Genomic DNA, 24,734 nt, shown 5'->3' with positions numbered 1-24,734 from the left:
TCAAGCAGTTGACTTTGAAATGAATATATTTCTCTGGGACACAATTTTCATGGGAGATCTATGCTGTCTGCTGGTATGTGTGAGCCCACAGGAGAAACAAAACCCATTTTCCAAGCACTTGGCTGCTTTAAACACTTGTAGCCGTTTTCTTTTGCACACACACATATGGCCAAAAGGTCTGAGGTAAACTGTAAATAGTGAATGCAAAGCAAAACCACAGGAATGGGAGCGAAACATTCTAAATACACCAGGTAAGAAATCAACGACAATGCAGGATCTCAGCGCTGATAGTGACAAGGATTAGGATGCTTAATGAATTCCAGTGGGGCTGGGCTCATCTGCAAGAACTACTGTAACGAAGGGCGAAGGGTTGGGGATCACCATAAAAATTTTACTTTCACTTCCTAGTTCCCACTCTCTGGATCAATTGCAGAGATTAGAAACTTGGTGTAACTTACATCTTCTTCCAGCCTCCCAGTTACACCATCTTAAACTGCCATCCTCTCACACCCATTACTGGTGTGTCAATTACCTCTCCCCATAGATATCACCTTTGAAATCAGCCCCTTGAGTCTAAACTGGTGTAATTTATGTACTATGGGGTTTGAAGAGAGGAGAATAACTGGGAAAGCAACTCACAGAAGGCTGAACCTTGGAGCGCAAAGTAGAGGCAGCAGGTACATCTACACTGGAATAAAAGACCCACAGCCTGGTCAGCTGACTCAGGCTTGCAGGGCTCAGGCTGCAGGGCTAAAAATTGCTGTGTAGATATATGTTCAGGCTTGGGCTGGAGCCTGGGCTCTGGGAGCCTCCCCCTTGCAGGGTCCCAGAGCTTGGGTTCCAGCCTGAGTCTGAATGTCCACAAAGCAGTTTTACAGCCCTGCAGTCTGTGCCCCACGAGCCAGAGTCAGCTGACCTCAGGCCAGCTGCAGGTGTTTAATTGTTACGTAAACATACCCAGAGAGCCTAAGGGAGTCTTGGTCAGACTGGCTAGTGTGCACCAGGTGCTTCGCACCACGGCAGTGATGCCAAAGAGCTGTAAACCTACTTTAAGTGCTCAGATAAGCCGAGTTTACAGCTGCTCCTAGAGTGGTGATAAGCAGCCAGAGTGTAGCCGTGTATCTCGCCCTCTGCATCTATGACCTTGTCTAGACTACGAAAAAAGGTTGTTTTTCAGTCTCAAGCTGGCTAGTATGACTGAAAAATCACCCAGCCACAAGTGTAGACACAGTTTGGCATCTTTCTGCTCATAGTAGCTGGTTGTGTTCTAACCTAGTAGGGAAACCAGAAGGCACCTTTCCACTCGCAAATGGACTGAGACCCATCAGTTTTTTTTCCACAGAGGCCACCAAAAGGCTGTTTAGATGGCAATAGCTGCCATTCACCACTAGCCTGGACTTGATTCAAGCTAAAAACAAAATTCTCTGTGTGCCATACAACTAACTCTCCATAGTCCTCAATTCAACTTGCTCTGCAGTCCAGTTGGGCCATGGCCAGCACCGGGACAGGAAAGGGGGATTGGGGGAAAGCATTTAATGAGCTGCTTGAGCCAGACAATTAAAAGATGGAAACAAAGAGGGAGTCTTAGCATCAGCCAAGAAAATGGTGATCAAGTGCCAACAGCCAGCGTTTCTGTCCTGCTGACACAAACTGTGAGCACCAGCAGTAAGACAATGAATGAACAGGGAAGCAGAGTTTCCACAAAGATGGACACAGATAAAAGGCACAGTGGGCCTGATACAAAGCCCATTGAAGTCAGTGGAAAGTCTCCCATTGACTTCAATGAACTTTATTTAGTAGGTAACAGTCCCATTGAAGTGGATCACCCTAAAAAGTGTCACTTTCCCTTGTTAAACGGCCAGAAAAAGAAAAAGCATGTGAGGCTAGTACTGGGCAACTGTCATGGAAGAGGTTAGAGCCAGCCATGTGCCATGTATCTACAGACTCTTAATTGACTGCTATGAATAGCACTTCATGGCCCACAGCAAGTCAACAAAGGGTCCAAGGAAACAATGCACAGATGACTGGTAGACAATGATGAGGACAGGGAGACATACAGAGCCATCTGGATTGCTTGGTAACCTGGGTCCATTCACACAAAAATGTATTTTAATACAGCCAAAGGCAGAGTTCTACAAGGAATGTAGGCCATGCCCACAGAATGGAGGGGGCTGTATCTTGGAAAGCTGTGACTCTGAAAAGGATTTAGGGGTCATAGTGGACAAGCAACTCAAAATGAGCTCCCAGTGTGATGCTGTGACAAAAAAGGGCTCACATAATCCTTGGCTGTATGAAGGGGTAGTAGTGAGTAGGAGGAAGGAGATGATTTTACTTCTGTATGTGACACTTGTGAGACCCAATCCTGGAATCCATTCAGTTCTGTTGGTCACATGTTGGAAAGCTGGAGACAGTTCAGAAAAGACCCACAAAAATTATTCAAGAGCAGGATAAAATGTGTTACAGTGAGAGACCTAGAGCAGTGATTCTCAAATTTGTGCCACAACTTGTTCAGGGAAAGCCCGGCGGGCCGGGATGGTTTGTTTACCTGCCATGTCCGCAAGTTCAGCCTATCGCGGCTCCCACTGGCTGCGGTTTGCCGCTCCAGGCCAATGGATGCTGTGGGAAGTGGTGCAGGACAAGGGATTTGCTGGCCGCCCTTCCTGCATCCCCCATGGGCCTGGAGCAGCGAGCCAGTGGGAGCCACGATCAGCTGAACCTGCGGACACGGCAGGTAAACAAACTGGCCCGGCCCAGCTCACCTGGGGCTTTCCCTGAACAAGCAGCAGCCTGAGTTTGAGAACTACTGCCCTAGAGCTCTGTCAGTTTAGGTTATCAAACAGATTATTGAGAGGTGATTTTGATCACAGTTTATAAGTACCTTCACGGGGAGAAAATACCAGGTACTAAAGGTCTTTTTAGTCTAGCAGAGAAGGGCACCGCAAGAACCAATGGCTGGACACTGAAACCCAACAATTCAGATTAGAAATCAGGCACAAATTTGTAACAGTGAAAGTGACTAACCATTGGAACAAACTACGCAGCGAAGTGATGGATTCTCCATCTCTCAATGCTGGATGCTTTTCTGGAAATTAGGCTTTAGTCAGACACAAATTATTGGGCTCAATACACAGGTAACTGGGAGAAATGTAACGCCCTGTACAATGCAGAGGGTCCGATTACATGACCAGTGATTCCTTCTGGCCTTCAATCTATGAATACACCATCTCATGAAACTGCTCTTTCTGTGTACACTAATCAAAGGGTGACTGGCAGCTGTCGGCAGTTCCTACGGGCTAGAGCATGGGGGAGACCATGATAACTTGTGATCTTGGGATAAGTGGAAGCCAGATACTGCTGATGCAGGGCTCATTTCTGTATTAAAGCCAAGAAGAATGCTACTCGATAGACCTGCAGCCCAGCCTAAACTATATGCAAAGACCGTCTTGCAAAGGAAGAACAGTTACAGGCAGTTTAAGGATCAGACTCACACAGTTTCCAAAGCTCCTTTGCTGGGATCCAGTCCAGCTTTGCCCAATGCATATAACACAGAGCAGCTGTCAGATAGATCACTTTTTTGGCTACTTGTAATTAGTTCAAAGGCTGTCCAGACTCAAACTTCTAGTCAAGTCACTAGAGCAGGACAGAGCAGCACTGAGCAGACATGGGTTACGCATAGCTTACACAGATGCAAATCATATTTGTGCATACTAGTCCCACAAGGGCATAGCCACATGGTCAGCAGTTATAAGGTTTCTGCAGGTAAAATTCTGCCCTAAGTTATGCACACCACAGTCTTCATTGGAGTTGCCTGGGTCCAAGTAAGAGCAGAATTTGTCTCTGCAACTGGAATTCTGTTGAACGAACTCCAACTCAGCTAGTGCTTCCATTAGCTGCCTGGGCATGGCAGGGTTAACAGCAGTAAAATGTAGCTCATTTTTATTTTGTTTTGCCTAAAATAAGCAGATCAGATTTTAAATACACCCAAGGAGCAGACCCATAGGTAAGAAGGAGTTATTTCACGGTAATTATTCTTCAGAGTAGAACACTTTAAAGAGGTCTAGAGAAGTGCTGGATGCGTCACTGTGCACCATGGATTTTCATTAGTTCCTAACAGCATGTTCGTGCCCATACAGCTTGTTGAAATATTATAATGCCCTCTTGCCATCAATCATCCCTAACCCATCATTTTTCTGGCTGTCTGCAATCTGGTGAGACCCAGCTCACTTTAAGCCAACATCCTTGACATAGAAGACCCCCTGTCATAAGAGCACTCCAGTTAGAGGGGAAACTCTCCAGGAGACCCATCCTAGAGCTTGGACTTTTCAACAGTAGTTTTCCTTCCCTTGCTTTTAAGCTTCTCGCTTAAGAAAGCTGTCACAGCTAATAATGAGAATTGTCTTGAAAACAGCTGTGTTTTTGACCTTGCTAGTCAGTCTCTCAAGAAGATCAAGTAAAAGGAAGCCTGTTAGGAAATCAGCCAGGCCATCAACATCACCTGCAGACTTGTACCATGCAAAGCCAGCAGGATTTTTATTGGGCAAGTAGGACAGAGCTCTACACAAGGTGATCCTTTGGTATTTCAGTGCTGACAGGACTAAGAATACTCATCAGGAGAAAGAAGGGGCCTAGCTGGAGAAGAGCTGGTTCTAAATCACCTTGTCTCAGCCAGAAATTGTTGAGAAGAGTTAGATGTAAAAGACAGAATGTGTTTAGTGGTTAAAACCAAAGGACTGTGAACCCAGACTCCTGGGTTCTCTTCCTGACTCTAACACACTGTTGCATCATGCAGCCTTGAGCAAGTCACATACCGCTCTGTGCCTCAGTCTGCCTATCTGTAAATGGATATAATGAGACCTACCTCACAATAGGGGTTGTCAGACTTAATTAGCTGATGTGTGCAAAGAGCATGGAGTTCTTTAGCTATAAGGGGCTAGAGAAGAAAAATCCCTATTTTGCCCACTGCTACCTGGACCAGCTGGAATTTCTCTACATCTAGAATTCCACAGGGCACAGACCCTCCTGCCCTCAGCCATCTTGTGCAGTGCAACTGGGCAGCAGTGACAGCTCCAGTGGTTGCCAGTGATTCAGCGTGCAGGCCTAGGCCAAGTCTCTCAACTATAGTGGGAGTCCTGGGCATTTGGAACTTTTTTTCTCACTCTCCCCTCGCTTCTCACAACCTGCTGAGACTGTATTGACCTGTTCCCTGAACCGCCCCGAGTCCTGACACAGCCGGAACAGAGAGATGAGTGCCAGTCAGAGGAATGTTCCTTCTTCTGCTGAACATGTCGCCTGACTCTCACTCTACTCTGTCTGAGGCACAGTCGAGAGTGCTCATGAGGGGACGGTGTGCAGGAGAGGAGTAGGTGGCCAATTGAAGGCACTGGCAGGGTAGGAGGGAGGTGAAGGACAGGGGAAATGGATGGGTTTGAAGTGGGGCTGTAATGGGGCTCACTCCCATCATGTGGTAGGGAAGCAGTTAAGAGCCAATTAGTGCACCTGTGATTGATTGATTGCCTCCTGGCCAGATGGGGTGGAGCTAGGTAAGGATCATTGGGCGACTGGGCCTTATAAGGAACTCAGGAACAGGGAACTCAATAGGGGATAACTGCTATTTTGGGGGGGGGGTGTCTCAGAATGGGACCTGTTTGGGGACTTAAATTTTCAATCACTAAAACAAAGGGGACGATCTTCACTAGAAGAAAGATTTATGAGTGTCATTCATATCTTTGTGGAAAACAGGCACATGTAGTCAACAGTTTTACGTTTCCAGGTGTATTGTTTGATAATAAACTTACTTGGAAGGGCAATATAGAAAGTATTACAAACAAATATAAAGGAGGAGTAATGTACTTAAAAGTATTGCTGGGATTAATTTGGGAGCAGATAAGAAAGTGCTGATGAAGCTATATACAGCGTTAATAAGATCAGAGTGTGGATATTAAGCATTTAGCTCTGCATCCAGTTCAGAGCTTAAAAAGTTAGAGTAAATTCAAGCTCAAGTGTTACAAATTGTATGTGATGCATTTCTTACACCACCACTGTGTGTAATGCAGGTAGCTACTGGAGAAATGCCTATCCATTTAAGAATAAAAATGTTAGACCTGACATTTTGGGCTAACAGTGGGGAGGCAATATCTTTTACTGGACCGACTTCTGTTGGTGAAAGAGACAAGTTTTCTTCCCCCAAAGTCAAGGGAAAGAGTGCAGATAAGAATGCTGGACAAATATAGGAGAAATGTTTGGCAGTAACTGGACAAAGTTTAGCCTGACACAATAAACTCCCCTGTACTCTTCGAGTTAAAATGTGGGTAAAAAAAAAAAGTGAAAAAGAAGGACGAGAAGATATAAAATCTATACTTATGGGCAATAAATTATACCTGGAAAATTGTCTCTCCAGATGTGGATTTAGAATTATATAATAAAATCAAGAGATAGAAAGAATTGTTTTACATGAAAGTTTACATTTGAGTTTATATATGGTAAATGGAGCCAAATATATACTGTTGGCTTGAAAGATGAAAAACAGGTAGAGTACGAGCAGCCTTTTGACCCCCTGTGCTTGGATTTAAGAAATCTAAAAGAATATCTAATTTTTTAGCTATTATGACAGCTGAATTGGTGGGAATAATATTTGCAGGAAACTGGATAAAGGCCATATGGCCTACCACATCTGTTCTCTTTTTGGATTCATTTTCAGGTATACTGGCAATTCAAAAGGGATACCTCTGAAAGCAGGAATGAGCTCATCAATGAAATATTGTTTTGACAACACTTGGTATGCTTGGATGTGAACATAATACTAGCATGAATTCCATCTCGCTGGGATATCTGACAATGAAATAGCGGATAGGGAAATGAAAAATGGTTTTAAAACATTGAGAAATTGATATAAAGATTCCTTTGAATAAGCAGGAATTTAAAAGTTTGGTTCAAAAAGGATTTAAATAGGAAGGGCAAGAATTGTGGACCAACGAGAAAAGAAGAAGATTCCATGAATTATGCCCCAAAATAGAGGATAATGCTGTACTCCAAAATTATGAAAGGATCAGTGAAGTACTCATATTTAGACTGATAACTGGTCACAACGGTTTGAATAGTAAGCTATCTTTACTGGATAAACACAAAGATGGGTTGTGTAAGGTTAAAGAAACAGCTGATCACCTGATATGGAATGCAGGGACTGTTTCCAGGAAAACAGGTTCTTCAGAGAAGAATTTTGATGCTTTAAGGTAACAGAATATACTATGAGGGGTATAGTGAGTGTAACGGGAAAGTTGATCACAGTAAAAAAACTCTACTACTTATTTTAAAGCTATAGCACAGGATAAGAAAGTGTAGTGGCATGAATGCACGAGGAATATAGTAGGTGGCGGTTACAGACTCAGCAGATGAGTCTGCTTCCCCATAAAACATAAGAGAAGAACTCCATGGTACACCCACACCTTGAATATTGCATTAAGATCTAGAAAAGGTACAAAGAGTGAAAAAAAACAATTAGGGGCATGGAACAGCTTCCATATGAGAAGAGATTAAAAAGACTGGCACTGTTCAACTTGAAAAAGAGATGATGATAGGGGGGTATGACAGAGGTCTATGACATCATGTGTGGTGTGGAGAAAGTGAATAGGGAAATGTTATTTTCCCCTTCTCATAACACAAGAACTAGCGGTCACCTGATGAAATTAATAGGCAGCAGGTTTAAAACAAGAATAAAGAAGTACTTCTTCACAATGCACAGTCAACCCTGTGGAACTCATCACCAAGGATTGTCGTGGAGGCCAAAAGTATAACTGGGTTAAAAAAAAAGAACTAGATAAGTTCATGGAGAATAGATCCATCTATGGCTACTAAGCAAGATGGTCAGGGACACAACCCCATACGCAGGTGTCCCTAAACCTCCAATTGCCAGAAGCTGGGACTGGATGACAGGGGATGGATCACTTGAAACTGCCCTGTTCTGTTCATTCCCTGTGAAGCCTCAGGCACTGGCCACTGTCAGAAGATAGGATACTGAGTTAGATGGGCCATTAGTCTGACTTAGTATGGCCATTCTTATGTAACTCAGTTACATACCAAGAGGGAGGGAAACTGCGGAAGAGACAGAACTCTCCAGTGGAGAGAAACCCTAAGGGTATGTCTACGCTGCAATAAAAAACCCACGCCATTGAGTCTCAGAGGCTAGGGCAGCTGACTCTGGCTTGCAGGGCTTGGGCTGTGGGGCTAAAAATAGTAGTGTAGACATCCGGGCCTGGGCCGGAGTCTGGGCTCTCAGACTCTCCTCTCTCACGGGATCTGGAAGCCCAGGTTCCAGCCCGAGCCTGAACATCTACACTGCAATTTTATAGTCCCATGAGCCTTAGTCAGCTGACCCAGCACAGCCGCAGCAGTGCCGCGGGTCTTTTACTGAAGTGTAGACCTGCGTACAGAGCGCAAGTGAAGCTTGGGTGGGAGGAGCCTGAAGACAGAGCTTAAATAGGTCAGAAGCCAAGTGAGAGGATCCCCAGGGAGCAGGGTAGTCTCCTGTGTGGAGGACCTGAGGTAGGGTCAGTTAAAGGCACTTCAGTGGTGGAAGAGGGGTTAGTTCAGCAGAGAAAGGCGAAGCTGAGAAAATCTAGAGAGAATCTAGAGGCTGAGAACCAAAAGGAGGTTGTGTTAAGCATAGGCTCGGGGAGCACAGCTCGAGGGGGTTTAGAGGTAGGAAGCAGCCCAGGGAACCAGCAGTGTATCTGAAGAAGCAGACCTAGCTGCTTAGTACAGGGTTACTGGGCTGGAAGCCAGGATAGAGGGTGAGCCTAGGTTCCCCTACTAGCCCCAGAGGAAGGGGCATGCAAGCCTGAGGGAAGCAATATTGAGCCCAGGGTGGAGCTGAAGACTGACCCCAAAGGATGTGCTGAGGAATAGCCCAAGAGGGGGACTGAAGACTTGTTTGCGTTGAAATGTTTTGTGAACTTTCAGCTGAACCTGTTTGTTACCCTGGAAGGGGACTGAACTGTATGTGACTTGGCAAGAGGGTTGGGCCCAGGGAGAGGCAGATGGGATGGCCTGCAGGAGGTTCTGGAGATAAGGACCCCTTGCAGCACTGAACCCTGACACAAAGGGGTGCTATTGGTCGCGAGTACACTACCTTACAGGGACAATGAAGAAGGAGGGGGAGGGGTCAGAAAGTGAAGTGGAAGAAACAAAATCCAAATTTCCCTTCAAGCCTGAACAGTCTCCCCTCAGCGCTGAGCAAAAATGCATCACACATCACAACTAAACCACATGGAGACCTAAACTGACTAACCTTATGTCTGTCATCTGAATCTTTCCCTCCTTTCCCACTCCTAGGGTAGGCTGCATCCTCACCAGCCTCTCAAGTCCATCATTTACACTGAGGGCTGTTTGGGCCAAGGCCCTCTCATCTACATATTCTTAGTGCAATGCCCAGCACACCTGTGAGCACTATACAATAATAAATAATAATGGGCCAGACCCTCCACTGATGTAAATCAGCATAGTTCCATTTTGGTCAATGGTGCTATACCAATCCATGCCAGCACAGGACCCGGCCCAGGAAGTGACAGCTCCGCCAGCAGTCATTACATGGCTGTCATTCAGAGAGGGCTTCAGGATGGATTCCAGCCCTACGGAATGATCTCACACTCAATATTTCAGCAGCCTGTTCCTGCACACTTTTATCCTGAAAATTAACCTAATGGCTTTGTTTACCTTCAGAATCTCATTAGAAGCTCTGCAACCGTATTGCACATTATGGAACAGTAATTAGTCAACGGCAGAAGCTGCTACACTAAACTCAGGCATTTAAGGCAATTTCCCAGCACGCTTCTTAACACACGCTTCTCAGAGTCAGGATCAAGCAGCTGGAAAACTGGAAGCAATGGGCCTGATTCTGTTAAGTCTTGAGCACCCTCAACTCCTGCTGGTGTCAATAGGAGTGGAGAGAATTTAGCGCCTTACAGGATCATATTAGCAGAAGGTTTTCATTGTTGTGGGCAGTTTCATGCCTATGAGATTCAACGAACCTACAGGCTGATGCCACCAACTCAGGCTAATGTGATGAAATACATGTCTGTTGGTTTGGTGTGCCACATGCAGTGGAAAGACACATAAAGGCATAAACCCTGATTCTCCTCTCAATTAAACCAGCGTAACTCTATGGACTTACTGGAGTTGCACCTGACTCTCTCCTCCTCCCCCATATGAGACCTGAATCAGGCCTTTAGAGCTAGGACTCAAGTTTCACCAACAGGTTCTTTGAGTTGAAAGAAACAACTTCTCTGTGAGCCTCTACTGTACCATAGTAACAATCGACCCATTATAGTCCTTAGCTTCTTTCACCATGTAACTAATATCATCTCCACAGTATAGACAACTACCCCCTGGCATGACTTTATTTATAAACCAATGATAAAGCTGAAGATGCTAAACTAGGAGGAATGAAATCTCAGGCTTCAGGGCATAACCTGGTCATTCATGGCAGTCAAGATGGAATCCTGATCTTTCCACTCTGTAGAGCATTGCACATCTGGTCTTGTAGGACGGGTGAGAAGTCACTTTTCTCTGAAGGGTCAGATACTGGCCACTCCCAGAGGCAAGATACTAGACTTGATGGTCCTGCATCTATATGTTGTACCTTGAATTTACTTCACATCTTGCACAAATACCCAAACAGAGAAGAAAGCAGAAATGCGCAGCTGTTCTACTATGAAACTAGTTTAATGGAGAAGGGAAAGTAGCTCTTTCCCAGGGGCACATGCTTAAAAACTTGTTATCTAAGCGACGAAAACCTTGCAAAGTCAGCAGCTGCTTGACTAGGCCAGCTGTTTTGCTTGTCCCAGCAAATGTTTATTGCCTCGACACACCAGTGTATTCTGACATACCTACCCCCTAACTCTCAGCACAGTTCCTGGGGGCACGGCCTTTTAGGTGATTTCCAAATGCGAAGCACTGCATTGTGCTTGAGAAGAGGCACCAGAACCAGTGCAGCTGCAACACTTGTTATCCATACTGAACAGAAACCATAGCTGGCAGCAGTGGTTCAGCCAGTGCAGGTACTGCATGCAAATCAGTATAAATAATGCTTGTAATGGACCTGGGATCGTTGTAATGTGAGAACACAAGGGGCCAAATTCCACCCCTCGGTACAGTCCCTCTATACTCCAGTGCCATAAAGGGTTGCAAAGGAGCTGCACTGGCCCCTGGGTGTATTCACCCAAACAGAGGAGCCATGCATGGTCAATGCACACAGTACTCTGCTCCCCACTCTTAATAAGGACTTGGCAGTTGCCGGGCTGGGATGAGAGGAAGAGTAGCTGAACCACTTTGCACTTTGGCAATTCTGGACAGCAGAGCATCCCATAACAGCTAGGTCAGACTGTGTCCTTGCTCTCTCTGCACCATCTGTGCTGTGCTGCCTGAGGGGTTCCAAGCAATGACCTCTTGTGATGTCTTTCTGCCTAGTGCAGACAGTGCCTAAGAGGACAGGACGAGTAGCTCACCTTGAATGGGATCAGCTGTAAACTGTGTTTATTACTGGAGCCCTCTTATAAAACGTGTGTATTGCTGCTGAGGTTGCTGTGGCTTAGCAGAAGAAGAAAAGGCTGTCAGCTGGCAGACATTTTCCCTGTGAAAGGAGAAGATACAGAGTGCGAAAAGGAGCCCCTAATATCCTCTCCCCAAGACCAAGCGGCAGTTCATTACCAACCAATCACAGCCATTCAGCCACTCACTCCATTGAAAAGAAGAAAGGGAATCCCAGTCCCCCCTTAGGGCTCCTGCGTTTCTCCTCAAACTTATTTGATAATTCAGATTAGGAAACATGCCAGCACTTGAGGGTTTGAGGCTTTATTTCTGCTTCATCTCAGAGTCCATTAGGAAATGCAGGCAACTGTATCAAGGGCTGCCTACAGAATCCAGCTACTGCAGGCAAAGTCACTGAAAATGGGCCCACATCTGCCCTTTAAATCCCGCCACTTGGTTACTCTTAAGTAATTGTTCAAATTCTTTGGATGCCACAGCCATATATTTTACACCTGCCCTGAAGCCTTTGTGTGGCTGCCAGGGTGGAAAGCACCAGGATTACAGCCAGTGCTTAATTCATGCCGCGGCTTGCCAGGTCTGAGCCCTGGCACCTCTAGGCTTGACAGTTCATAGCCCCAGCCGTTCTGGGCTTGCCGCATCAGTTATGAAAGTAAAAAAAAAAAATGCTTGCACCCCGGCGCCTAATTGAGGGAGCCCCAGTACCTCTTTTGTTACAAACAAGCACTGGTTACAGCTCAACATGTATCTAAACTCAGAGCTTTGTTATGAGAGGAGTGTTTACAAGATTACCAGTTTACCAGTTTGTGATATCATTTACTCTAGTTAAAATCCACTGCGTCTGATTCTCCTCTCACTGATATCAATGTAAATCAGGAGTAAGCCAAAGAAAACCAGTGGAGTTACACTGCTGTAAAACTAATGTGAGAGGAGAATCAGGCCCACTGAATGTAACAGGAATTAGCCTGGGTAAAAACTGAATACGCAGCTTAGAGTTTGGTCTCCTTAGAACTGTGGAAGCAATGATACGTTTCACACACACACACACACACACACACACACACACACACACACACACAGACCCCAAAGTTCTCTCTGCTCTGTTGAGTGGATCAATAACTTTGAAAACTTTCCATAGTGGAAAATGTTTTCAGCAGGAGAGCGTCCTGATGACTCTCACAGAGCTGTCACGACAAGACAAGAGTCACCATTCTTGATGTTTACTGGAAACTGTCTGCTTCTAAGGCCTGGACTACACTAGGGGGGGGATCAATCTAAGTTATGCAACTTCAGCTACGTGACTAACGTAGCTGAAGTCGAGATACTTAGATGGACTTACCGAGGTGTCTTCACTGCGGTGAGGTGACTGTTGCCACTCCCCATCGACTGTGCCTGCGCCTCTTGCAGAGGTGGAGTGCAGGAGTTGATGGAAGAGCGCTCAGGCGTCAATTTATCGCGTCTAGACTAGACGCGATAAATCGATCCCTGCTGGATTGATCGCTGCCCGCCGATCCAGTGGGTAATGTAGACATACCCTAAGCGGCACATCACTGCTTCTTTGGATAGCACATTTCAGCTTTCATAATGCATCCATCAAACATTTTTGGCATCTCAGCTGTGTCAGTTGCATTGACGTCCCCAAGCTGTTTCTGTTCTGGGAGATGCATTGGTTTGCTCAGTCCCATTCACTGCACTTGCTAAATCTAACAGAGGGCCTGGCACTTACATCAGAGAGTGCACTAGATTTCAGACACATTTTCACAAATCTCTCTCCAGGGTGAAAAAAACCCTCAGCATTTTCCTAGGCTGCAAAAATCCACAAGCTGCCCAATGCCCATCCAAGTCTTGAAGTGCTGCAAAGGCTGTGAACTCAGGATTTGGGGAAGGATAAAGAGGAGAGAGCACTTTGAATGACCGCTCCCACCATCACCAACCAGCCAGTATTCCGAGCACACAGACGAACTCTGAACAGAATCATATTCAATTCTACACAGCCAGAGTGAAGACGACCACAACAGAGTGACTCTGAGAGTAAGAGGAATAAAGAGGAAACAAGCTATGAGCTTCACACTGCACAATCTCCCAAGGAAGGATCATGGAACTACAGAATAGGTAGAATGATATTGGCATGCACTGTGTTTAGACTGCTGGAAGCCCTACACCTACATTCTCTCCTTCTGAATTTCTCTAAACCCTGCAGGAAAGGACCACGGAAATAGAGATGAAAACATGCAGCAATGCCAGAGAGCAGAGGATGCTGTCCCTGTTGCCACTGCAGGCCAACAAATAAAACCACACGTAACTTATGAGCATGGCTTCATCTGTAGGTAGCACAGCTGCTGCTGGGACACTGGCTCACATTTATCCAAAGAGACTCTCTTAGGGTCACCTCCATCGAAGATGCCAGTACTGGGGCAGTGAATGGGTCTATTGCAGTCATTGATCTCATCAGCCATCACCCATGGTGGCCTTAGACTTAAGCAACCATCTAGAGCCCTACAGTAGAACCACAGACTCATTTGCATCCCCAGCCATGGTCCCATCCAACTTTGGCCTTCATGGGCTGCAAAGATGGAAATCTCTATTTGCCCTGCCCCACTCTTCTCTTGGATACTTGTGTTTCAACCTCATTACTTCATAGTGCATAGAAAGGGGTCACTTGAGAGAGCAGGAGAGTGGGAGGGGTCACAAGTAGGCAGGATGAGGCTAGACGCAGGCCTGGGCATATGGAAATATGGAGGAACGGGTCACAGATAGCAAAGAGAACTGGATGGGGCCCTGCGCATGTCACCATTGCATGGAATCACTGCATCTACATTCGTGCCGTCTTCATTTTACATCAGGGGTTCTCAAACTGGGGGTGAGGACCCCTAGGGGGTTGTGAGGTTATTACATGGGGGGTCGCGAGCTGTCAGCCTCCACCCCAAACCCTGCTTTGCCTCCAGCATTTATAATTGTGTTAAATATATAAAAAAGTGTTTTTAATGTATAAGGGGGGGGTCACACTCAGAGGCTTGCTGTGTGAAAGGGGTCACCAGTACAAAAGTCTGAGAACCCCTGTTTTACATCATGCACTGAGCAGCTCCTGCTGTATCCAAGGAGCTATACAGACAGCATGTTCCAAGCTGCCTCTTGGAGCATTTGGAGAGGATCATTTCAAGAAGTTCCATGTTCAGCCATCACTTCTAATTATTCTCCAAAGTATCCTTTTATATACATAATTTTATCATTAGCCTCCTCAGAAGTACCTGAAGTGGTCCCATCTTACTCTGACCAGGAGGGATTCAGTTACTGTTTACGAAGCAAACCTAATTTCCTACAAGTGATTTTGGCCTGAAGTGGTCCAAGGAATCATTACTGCTGCCCAGATTCTGCATGCTAGTGTTTGTGCACTGTGCTGCCCTCCATTAGCACACAGCACTTGTGATGGATCACACATTTCCTGGGCTAGAACCATTGAATTTGGATAGGAAGGTGTAAATTACACTCCTTTCCACTCCCCGCACACACCAGACATTTCAGGCACAACCAGTCCGAGTCCTGCTGGCAGAGGCCGCTGAGGGGATATGCTGTTTCAGCACATTCCTCAGCCAGCCTAGCCATGCCCCCTTTCCATCCAGCATCACTCACTCTCCAGGCTGCACTGACTCTGTTTGGCCTCCCTTTTCCCCCATCACAGCCTCCTCTCTTGGCAAGCATTCCACCACCACCGTTCTGCAACTGTGTTTACACCAGCACTGGCCCATGAGTGAATCTGACCCCCAAGCTGTAAAACCACCCGAGTCCTGGTGATGAGCGAACCTCAGAAGGTGCAGTTTGGATAACCACCTGCAAGCTTAAATCCTCATCCAAAGCGTTTAGGTCTGCAAAACTGGGAATCTTGGATGAACAGGCTTTTTTGTCAAAATCTGGACACAGGCACCCAGAGGGAGGCCTTTCTTTCTGTATTTTGCACTTCTGCTTCAGATCCAGGCCACGGCCAAGAAGTGCAGACGAGTGAACATCAAAAACAACAGAGAAAAAACTAACCAGATTGAGAGTTGGTTTAGCAAGTTCTTATTTCATATTAACATGTAAGATCAAAGGCACAATCACAACAGTTCAGTGACAACTATACAGCAGTTCTGCATGCTAAGATAAGGCTAATCGGATTATCCCCCACCCCCAAACACTGGTGCAACTGAACTCAGAATACTGCATTCATTTCCAGGCAATGCACCCCAGGAAGACAGTGACTGACAAACGGAAAAAAAAAAAAGCTCAAAGAAGAGCAACATAAGTGATCAGGGATTTGGTGGGTTTGATTTATGATGACAGAACAGAGAAGCAAGATATATATCACCTAACTAAGACCTAACCAAAGAAGGAAGGGAGCACATGAAAGAGGCTACAAATATTTGAAGGACATAAAATCCCAGGACAGAGAAGAATTACAGGGTGACATTGGGTGATGGCTAGGAACAATGGGATAAACATGTAGGCTCAGAATAGGTTAAGCCGAAAGGTTCATAGCAAGTGGGCTATACTGAGGTTCTTATGTTCTCAAGTACTAGGATTTATGAAATTTCAGGTCAGCTCCATAAAACTGGTCAATTATTTGCACTCTATTCAATCAGCACCTGCTGTTGCCACCAAGCATTACAGTTCAATCCATGTTTCTTTTGGAAGCTTGGCCATGAACATCAAAAAGCCTAAATGATGTAAGCCCACATTTTCAAAAGTGGCCTCTGATCTTGGCTGCCCAACTCAAGACATCTGGGGCCTAGTTTTCAGAGGCACTGGGCTCTCAAAGCTGCCGTTGAACTTTAACTGGACTTGTGAGAGTTCAGCACTTCTTAAAAGCAGGTCCAAGATGTCTTGATTTGAGCACCCATGAACTGAGTCTCCCAAAATCAGAACTTTGAAAAATTGTGCCCTCGCTGTCTATGTGTGAATGTCCTGGAGAGATCCTATGATGGTTTATGGGTCGTTAAATAACCTCCTACTCTTCAGATTATATCCCTCATATGTGACCTTAAATCCAAGATTTAGTCTGCTATGATTAGCTCATTTCCACTGCAACTACACATTCCTTCCCTTTAATTCCTCTGCTTAACTATATATTTATACACTCTGAGGCCAGATCCTCAGCCAACGTAAATCACTGACTTTAATGGAGCGATGCTAATTTATACCAGCTGAGGACCTGGCTTTCTTGTGCTTATTTTTTAACTCTCCTATCTACTCACCCTCTGCTCTTGCTACCCAGTGTCATAGCTTTGCCTCCTGTAAAAACCCTGGTTCATCACTTCTTCACACAGAGCAGGGATAGCCAGCATGTGGCCAGCAGATCTAGAATGGCCCACAATGCTGAGGTGCAGCCTGTGAAGACTATAGGTTCCAGTGTGCTATACCTTGATCAAAAAACAAGTCACTCAAAGCATCACACACTGGAAATAGTAGTTCCGGGGCGCAGGGGGGTGTATGCCCGCATCCATTCCATTTTAATTAGATGCAGCCCATAGGCTGCTGGTGAGTTATCAGTAAAGCTTCAGGTTGGATGAAGTTTTAATTCTCCTCGCATGCAGCCAGTCCTCCTTGTGCAGGATGCAAAGGCTCCAAATTTATTTCCAGTGCTTCAGACCATTAACAAGAAATCATCTCTCTCTTCAGCCTGGCAGAGGAAACAGATGAAGCTCTGGCGAACTCTTCAGAGGAAGAGAGAGAACAGAAGGTGTTGACAGTTACAGAAGGTTGGGGACAATGTTGTAAAGATGTGAAGCAAGAGAAATCATTTTGGTGTAGCATGGAGCCTGGCTGCTAACAGCAATGGATAAATGTAGCTCATGAGACAGGGAGGTATGTAATCACAAAGGCTGAGCCTTATTTATCACGGATGGCTTGGCAAAGGGGAGGACTGATGCAGAGTGGACTTACGTGGAGATGTTTGCAAAGGGATTTAGAAACACACACCACTATCTCCAAAAGAAATGGTGAGGAAAAAATCTGCCATCCTACTGACTGTTCATCGAAGTGAGAAACACACAGCTTGAGTCACACATAATACAGACAGATAAAATACAGAGTTTCCTAGTCTGCTCTGACAATAACCCTTGTCATGACCAACAGCACCTCCTTCTGCTCCAGCAATGGGGCACTATTAAGAGGAGACAGCTGAGTACAGTGGATCCCTCTAAACTGCATAATGGATTTGCAATGCTAAGAAATGGGGATAAGCCCTGTCCTGGACTAGGATATGAGCCCCAGTCTCCAGAGATGAATTGTGAGTGCACTAAAGCACTCCACCACCTAAGCTTTAGAATGGGATCCCCAACTATTGCATTTATCATACCAGCTTGTAAGGCAGCCAAAGTGCACGTAATGGGAGAGGTTAATGACATTTCAGTAAACAGAGGCAAGCAGGTGATCGAGTGTGGCCCTGGTACAAGTTTGTTTTCTAATTCAGTCTGTGCACCAAACAAGGAAGGGAAACATATTTTACTCAGGATAAGGAAATATAGAGAGCATAATGGAAGACACTCCATTCTGGGAGCAATCTGGTAACCATGCATTGATCTCACCGTGCATTGTCTTTGGGGGAAACCTCCAAAGGTTCAGAAGTTCATATAAGCCCAAAAGCTGATCCACCCAAAATGGGGGTGCAAAAATTGTGAGCACAGGTTTTACTTCAAGTTTTGTCCAAGGCTTTGGGGTCCTCTCTCATTTTATTTCAGCCAGTTTGCCTATCCTTAATTATTATTGCAGCTGCCCAGGACGACTAGCCACTTACTGTACCAGAATATCAGAGTACTGATGAAGCCAGAATATCAGAGAACTGCCAGGAACCAGAGCAGTAGAGTGGTGCTAAAAAATCCCAGAGTACTGGACTAATGCCAGAACCCAGAGTAGTTCAAGAAAATGAAAACAGTATATTGAATATCTATAATCCTGGGAAAGAGAAAGATGAAAAACTTGCAAATAAAAGTGAAAAGAAGAACAGAAAAAGGGGACACAGGGCCAGATCCCACAGCCCCTCCTCACACAAGCAGCCCTCATTCACATGTACAATCCCAGCGATGTCAGTAGGAGTATTTGGGTGAGTAAAAATTGCAGGATCAGGCTCTAAAGTTGTAAACGAAAGCAAAAACACAAGACAGTCTTTAAATATTTAAAGACTTAAAAAGCCAGGCTGTGGGGTGAGTGAAAGGACAGAAGAGGAAGATGAGAATGAAACTAGCTCCTGGGAGCCTGAATGGAATCTCTGCCTCAGCGGCGTTCACAAGAGAATCTGAGGGAAGGTTTCATGCTGGACAGCGGGACAGCGGAGACAAAAAAGATCCCTACACTAAGTGAAATATGAAAGGTTTTCAACTTATAGGAGGAGCAGCTGGGAAATTAAACCAATTGTAAAAGAGGTTACAGAGTGCTAGACCCAGATAAATGACATCTCCTGTGAACTAATGTGAGACACTACTCACAACACTTGAACCCAAAGCTGCCTCAACTTTTGCATTGCTTAAAACAAAAAATATTTTGATTTATTGCCCCTTTGTCATTTCCCTGATTTCCCTCCACTGCCTTTATGATCTAGTGATAGCAACATGCAGAAACAGCCCATGCTGCTGGGTTTTCCACCTAGTACTGACCCATGACTGAGCTGTACAGAGCTGAGGAGGAGGCTGCTGGACAGAAGGTGGGGAAACGGATTAAAAATGGCAGCAATGCAGAAGGAGACCAGACATATGCTGCTATTAGAAGAGCTGGGCAGGGGAGCCTGGTAGATGTAAGTTGACTAGCCAACTACTATCTGTCAAGGCTCTTAGCTTATTAACTTAGTCCCATTAGGAACCCAACGTATATTTTCTTCTTCAACCAATCCATAATACACCCAGAGGATGTTTATTTTTAAAAGCAGATTCATGATTTAAAATTTCACTAAGAGTAAGTCCTAAGCCTCATGAAAGGTGCTGGACTGACAAACCCACAGACAGAAGGCCTTCGCTTATCCACAAACCATGTATAGGACAGGCATCAGCAGCTAAGATTTCCCCACCACGTCTTGGCAACATGCCTCAACCCTAGCTTGGAAGGATCAAGGGATTCCATCTCCATGCCAAATGGCCAGCCTTGTGTTTTATTCTTTGTTGAGACTGCAAACAAGGGTGCCAGTTAGCGTCAACGGTGGTGGTGATTTTGGAGATGAGGACACATGTCCACTTCATCAGTGGAACTGAATAAAGACAACATGATTGAAAATTCAGTAAACAATTAAGGCAGAAGTTTTACTTCCATATCTTTTTACTACTTTTGATCAACATCCATGCAAGTTATTATTTTCCATTTGTCTACAAATTTGCTAAGAATCAAGTTCAAAGACAGAAAACCCCATGGGTGGTTTATTTCCAAACTCATCATTTGGCCACACATTATTAAACATGGTTTGCATAATAAAACGTGTTCTCCACTTACAGTGAAGAACAAATATATAAATGTCTTCATTAAGTTAATGTGTCGCTTTCTTAACCCAGCACCATCAACATTAAGTCAGTAAAGAGTACTTTAATGTTTGCTAGCAGAGAAGCCAAGAACTGAATGGGCCAGGAAGATTGAGTTACAAATATCAAATCCTAAAGCCCTCCCAGGGCCTGGACGAGGCACTTTTGAGGCTTACACTTGTTTTGTCTCTTGGCAGAGAGAATACCTCTGTCTCAGTACAGTCAGTCCACCATTTTCCGCCAATATTAAATTAATTCATTAACAAAATCTGACAGCCTTAACTTCGATAATAATTGAGTAAGTTTTTCCAAATGAAAATTTTCCTGTAAAATTCAATGTAACATTAAATCACACCTATATATATTCCCATTACTGCACAGTTTCATTAATAAACATTACATTTTGTCTCCTTCTTTCACTGTAAAATGCTCAAGACCTAGGAATTATATTTGACTAAATTGCTTTTAAATCACAAATTTGTTTGAAGACTAGGCTTCTGGCTAATAGTTACTTCGATAGAACCTATCTATAAAAGGCATGTAATAAACTCAAATGCTTCTTTACCTGTGACTGTAAGACACCACTTGTACTGTATGTCTAACACAAAACATTCGGGGTTCATTATAGATCTCTTATTTTAAATCATAAAGAACAAAATTAAATGTTTTTTTACAGATGAAAGCTATCAAAGCCTAATACATAACTGGTAATCAAATTTTCACTTAGCTATTTTCCCTGTGCTTTTAGGTTTTGTGGTATTTTGGTTTTTTCATTAGATTACTTAGAAATATCTAATGTTTACTATTCAACAGTGTTATTAAAAGCACAGCTCAGCGACAGACCATCATCACTTGTATTGTCAGCTGCAGCTCCAGCCATGGATCAGGGCTCCATGGTGCTAGGTGCGGTACAAACACATTACCAAATGATGGTCTCTGCCCCAAAATATTTACAACCTAAGTCTAAAATGAGAGACAACATACGGATGAAATAAACAGGGGAACAAGGAAATAAGATGATTGTCAACGACAGGATAAGCAGTAGTCACAGCGTGAGATGTCTAGACAGAGTGCATTTTTATCCCTTCCTACATTTTGCCTCCTATCAACCACCACTAGTCTGCTCACTCCCCCGCATTTCTCCTACCCCTGGATTTTTCTCACAAGGTGAGGATGTAACAAAATCTTGTGATCTTTTAACATAACCCCCTTCTTCCTCCCTTTACCCCCTCTCCAGCCTTTACCTGTCCTATGTTTAATTTTGATTGTAAGCTCCTTGGAGAAGAGATCTGTCTTCTTCATTTATCTGCAAAGCAATAGGCACATATATGGTGCTGTAGAAATCCAGCAGCAGCAGCCAAATTTTGAAGTCTACTTTGGCCGAATAGTAACTGTAATTGGTCCAATAATAATAACTGTTCGTTATTTTAATTCCTCTTTTAAGCTTTGCCACTGGTTATAATAGCACCGCAACATTTCTTATGGTCTATAAGTTTTGTGCAATAGGATGTAAGGCACGATCATACAGAACCAAACCCGTTCTCCTACAATAGCCAAGGGACTTTGATAACCCCAGGGACAATCTTTGAACAGTAGGGGACTGGATCTGATGTTTTCCTTTATCCAAATGCCTTTCTTGTCCCTTATTTTAGGTCATCGCCAGGTGCAATGCCTTTCATTGTGGTTACCTTGCTCTTCCATGATACTAGATGCTCTTACGGACAAACTTCATTGCTGTTAGCTTCCCAGAGGAAAACCTCATCAGTCTCTCTGGGGTCAGTATTGAACAGTGTGAACAATTAAAACTCTTCAGCCACAATCAATCCAACTGAGGGACATAACTGCAATGTGCTGAGCAACCCAGCTCCCACCGATTTTGGGAATGGAGGGCACTCAGTCGTGGTAGGATTGGGCCCAAAGCTTTCTATGGAAATCAAGTGCATGGTTATTGATGAACAGCACTGCAGGGGCATCCAAACATTGTCCAGTAGAGGGCCACTTTTTCAGCTTGCCAAGATCTCAGGATCCACATGGCTCCATCATCTTGGCTACTGTCATCTTCAGTTGAGAGCTGCGGCCTGTGTAAACAACAGCTCCAAGTAAAAGATGCTTCATCTTGATCTCAGCAGCCATTTCATGATCTCTCTTGAGGTACCACCTCCTTATTAAAGAAGAGAGCGGCCAAGGATTGTACTGTGTAAACCCCACAGCCTATATCAACTAGATCCATTTAAACTCTCTCCTGATGGTGGGCATCATTGTGTTCTCACACAGCATTAATACACTGTACAAGTTAAACTTTCTGGCTTACAAAATGAATTAATTGTACCAATGTTGTTCTATCTATATATCTGTCTAGGTTCTTACACTGCACCCATTATCATCATAGCTGATGGTAAAGCTATTGTAGACAAGATAACAACAAATACAGCACCTTTGAATTACACTGAAATGTGCCTGAGCTAATGTTTTGAATAGTGTAAACCAGCAGCATTTTAAGCACATTAAAACAATGACAAGGAGACAGAGAATCTCCTGAGACTTTAATTATAAAATGAAAACTCCCTATAAGTAAGAGTGGCTGAATCTCGGAGCACCGAATCCTAGGTGCTCTTTATGGGAAATCTATACTTTGATTTAGACTTGTACCTGTCACTGCAAAACCCTGGTGATGGGCCCATTGGAAATGCACAGAATAGACAGACAGGTTAAATGGGCTTCCCACAGGAAGGCACTGATTCCAAGAGTTAACACATGCCTGTACATTTTGCCTGATTACATCTGGTAGGTTGCCAGGTGGAAATGAAAAAAATCCTCCTAGAGTGCCCCTGTCACAAGCCAGCAGCCAGCAATTTCAAATCTGACCTACAACACTGCCCCCTGCCCACACTAGCCCCATAATCTCTCAGGACAGACATGTTATTACACACAATATAATCACTGACACAGCAGGTGCAGCTGAACAATGAAACTGTGCCAATGAAAGGCCTGATGAAAACAACATACAAACAAATCCACCAGTCACTAGTAAAAATGTTACTCCAAGGAAATTAAAAATTGCACACCCTGGCACACACCTGCCTAGACCTATCGCCTCAAGATTCACTAACACATGAGGCAGGTGTACTTTGTTTGCAGGTCAAGATCTCAAGCTGAGTTGACAGCTGTTATAACATTGATGTTTCTTCCTGATTAGCTGGGCTTTTCCAATCCTTATCCCCATTCACACAACCGATCACATCTTCCAGGTCTCTCAAAATCAACTTCCAAATCCCCAAGGGATTGAAGAGTGGGAAGGGGGGGAGATGCATCTACAAGTGTGAAGTCATCAGTCATGGGGAGCCAATGGGATGGGCATTTGGGGGTCAGCTGCCCTCAGCATGTCAACTTCACCTGCAAGCTTCCAGCTCTTGCTGCCTTGGCAGATTATCAACAGAGAGTGGAATCAATGCTCATCTATCTCTGCCTCCATCCTAATGATTGCCAGAGCCTTGCGCTCAAGCCCCAGAGCTCTCTGCGGAGCCAGAAGCAAAAATCCATCTTTAAAAGCTCCCATTAAATAAACCCCCATAGATCTGAACTGAGCCTCTGATTCTGACAGGCATCTTGCAGCCCCGCAGGGTTACTCCAGCCTGCTCTGAGCTATCCAGCCTCCAGTCACCGCCAGCATCTTAGCCATAAAGTCCCAGGCTGCTGCTGGGAGGATATCAGCTGTTGCTGAGTTTCTTCAGCGCCCTACCCACCCTGTGCATGTGGGGCTGGGTCGGTGCCCTGGAAATGCTGGGATAAGGTCCCCCCGATCGTGATCGGTAGTCCTCACACACCCAAATGCAGCGTAGCTTCCTTTCCCCTCCCCGCTCTGCAGCCCATCGTAGCGGATCCAGACGCTCCGGGCTTCCCACACCCTAAAGCTAGAGTCACTCCGCATCCCCACCCCAGCCCCGATTCACCCGTCCCCAAGGGGCCGGATTCTAGGGGGATCCTTCCCGCTTTCCCATGCGACATTCCCGCTCCCCCACATGTCCCAGTAATAGCTGGACATGCTGCTCCCAGAAGCTGTCTCCGCACCAGCCCCCCCCCCCCCCGTGCAATGGGATGGTAACCCCCGACCCTCCCCACTCATCCCTGCAGCGGGATCGGAGACACCCCGGCGTGTCCCCGTCCCCGCGCCAGGGGATTAGAAACCTCCAGCCCTCCATGCAAATGGCTGGAGAGCCCCTGCATCGTCATGCAAAGGGGCCGGGAAGCCCCCACGTCCCACCATCCCTCCCCGGCACTGCACAGGCAGGGAAAGCCGAGCCCCCGCTGCCGCCCTCACCTCTGCGCTGCTGCTGGCGGGGGGCGCTGCCTTCAGCGCGGGGCGGCCGGGGAGCCCGGGCGGCCGGCCGGGGCGTTCATGGTTGCGGCGCGGGCGGGTGCAGAGCCGGGATGCAGCGAGGGCGGCTGCCTCTGCGCGTGTGTGTGCCCGGCAGCTTCGCCCAGCCTGGCACTCCGCAGTGCTCGCACAGCGCATGTGCTCCGCACCCCCTGGCGGGGGACAGCCCACACGCGAGGCGGCTGGGGCCGGGGCCGGGGCCGGGGTCGGGGCCGGGACTGGCCCTCTCCAGTGGGGGCTGGGGGGCTCAGTCTGCCGATTTCATTCCCCAGCAACACGGCCTGCCCGAGCTGTGCCGCCCCCTCCCCTCCATCCCCCCTCCCCCCAGCATTGTCACTCCTTTGATC

General features: G+C 45.7%; 1 protein-coding gene across 2 annotated transcripts in view; it reads right to left on the bottom strand.

Annotated features, from left to right (window-relative positions):
- LOC127056604 (actin-binding protein WASF3-like) overlaps positions 1 to 24,402 on the bottom strand; it is a 50,089-nt gene extending 25,687 nt beyond the window's left edge. The window contains exons 1-2 of one of the 2 annotated variants that reach the window (XM_050964673.1): positions 24,331 to 24,402; positions 11,499 to 11,623 (exon numbers count right to left, since the gene is read on the bottom strand). The gene's annotated coding sequence lies outside the window, so the exon portion shown is untranslated. Of the gene's footprint in view, positions 1 to 11,498; positions 11,624 to 12,877; positions 13,829 to 24,330 lie in introns of those variants that run through there. The other variant, XM_050964674.1, reaches the window with a different exon arrangement.
- Between the last annotated feature and the right edge of the window lie 332 nt (positions 24,403 to 24,734).

This window comes from Gopherus flavomarginatus, chromosome 8 (assembly GCF_025201925.1).
Source record: "Gopherus flavomarginatus isolate rGopFla2 chromosome 8, rGopFla2.mat.asm, whole genome shotgun sequence".
Taxonomy (NCBI): domain Eukaryota; kingdom Metazoa; phylum Chordata; order Testudines; family Testudinidae; genus Gopherus; species Gopherus flavomarginatus.
The sequence above is the reverse complement of the archived record's forward strand: the minus strand, read 5'-3'. Positions and strand labels throughout refer to the sequence as shown.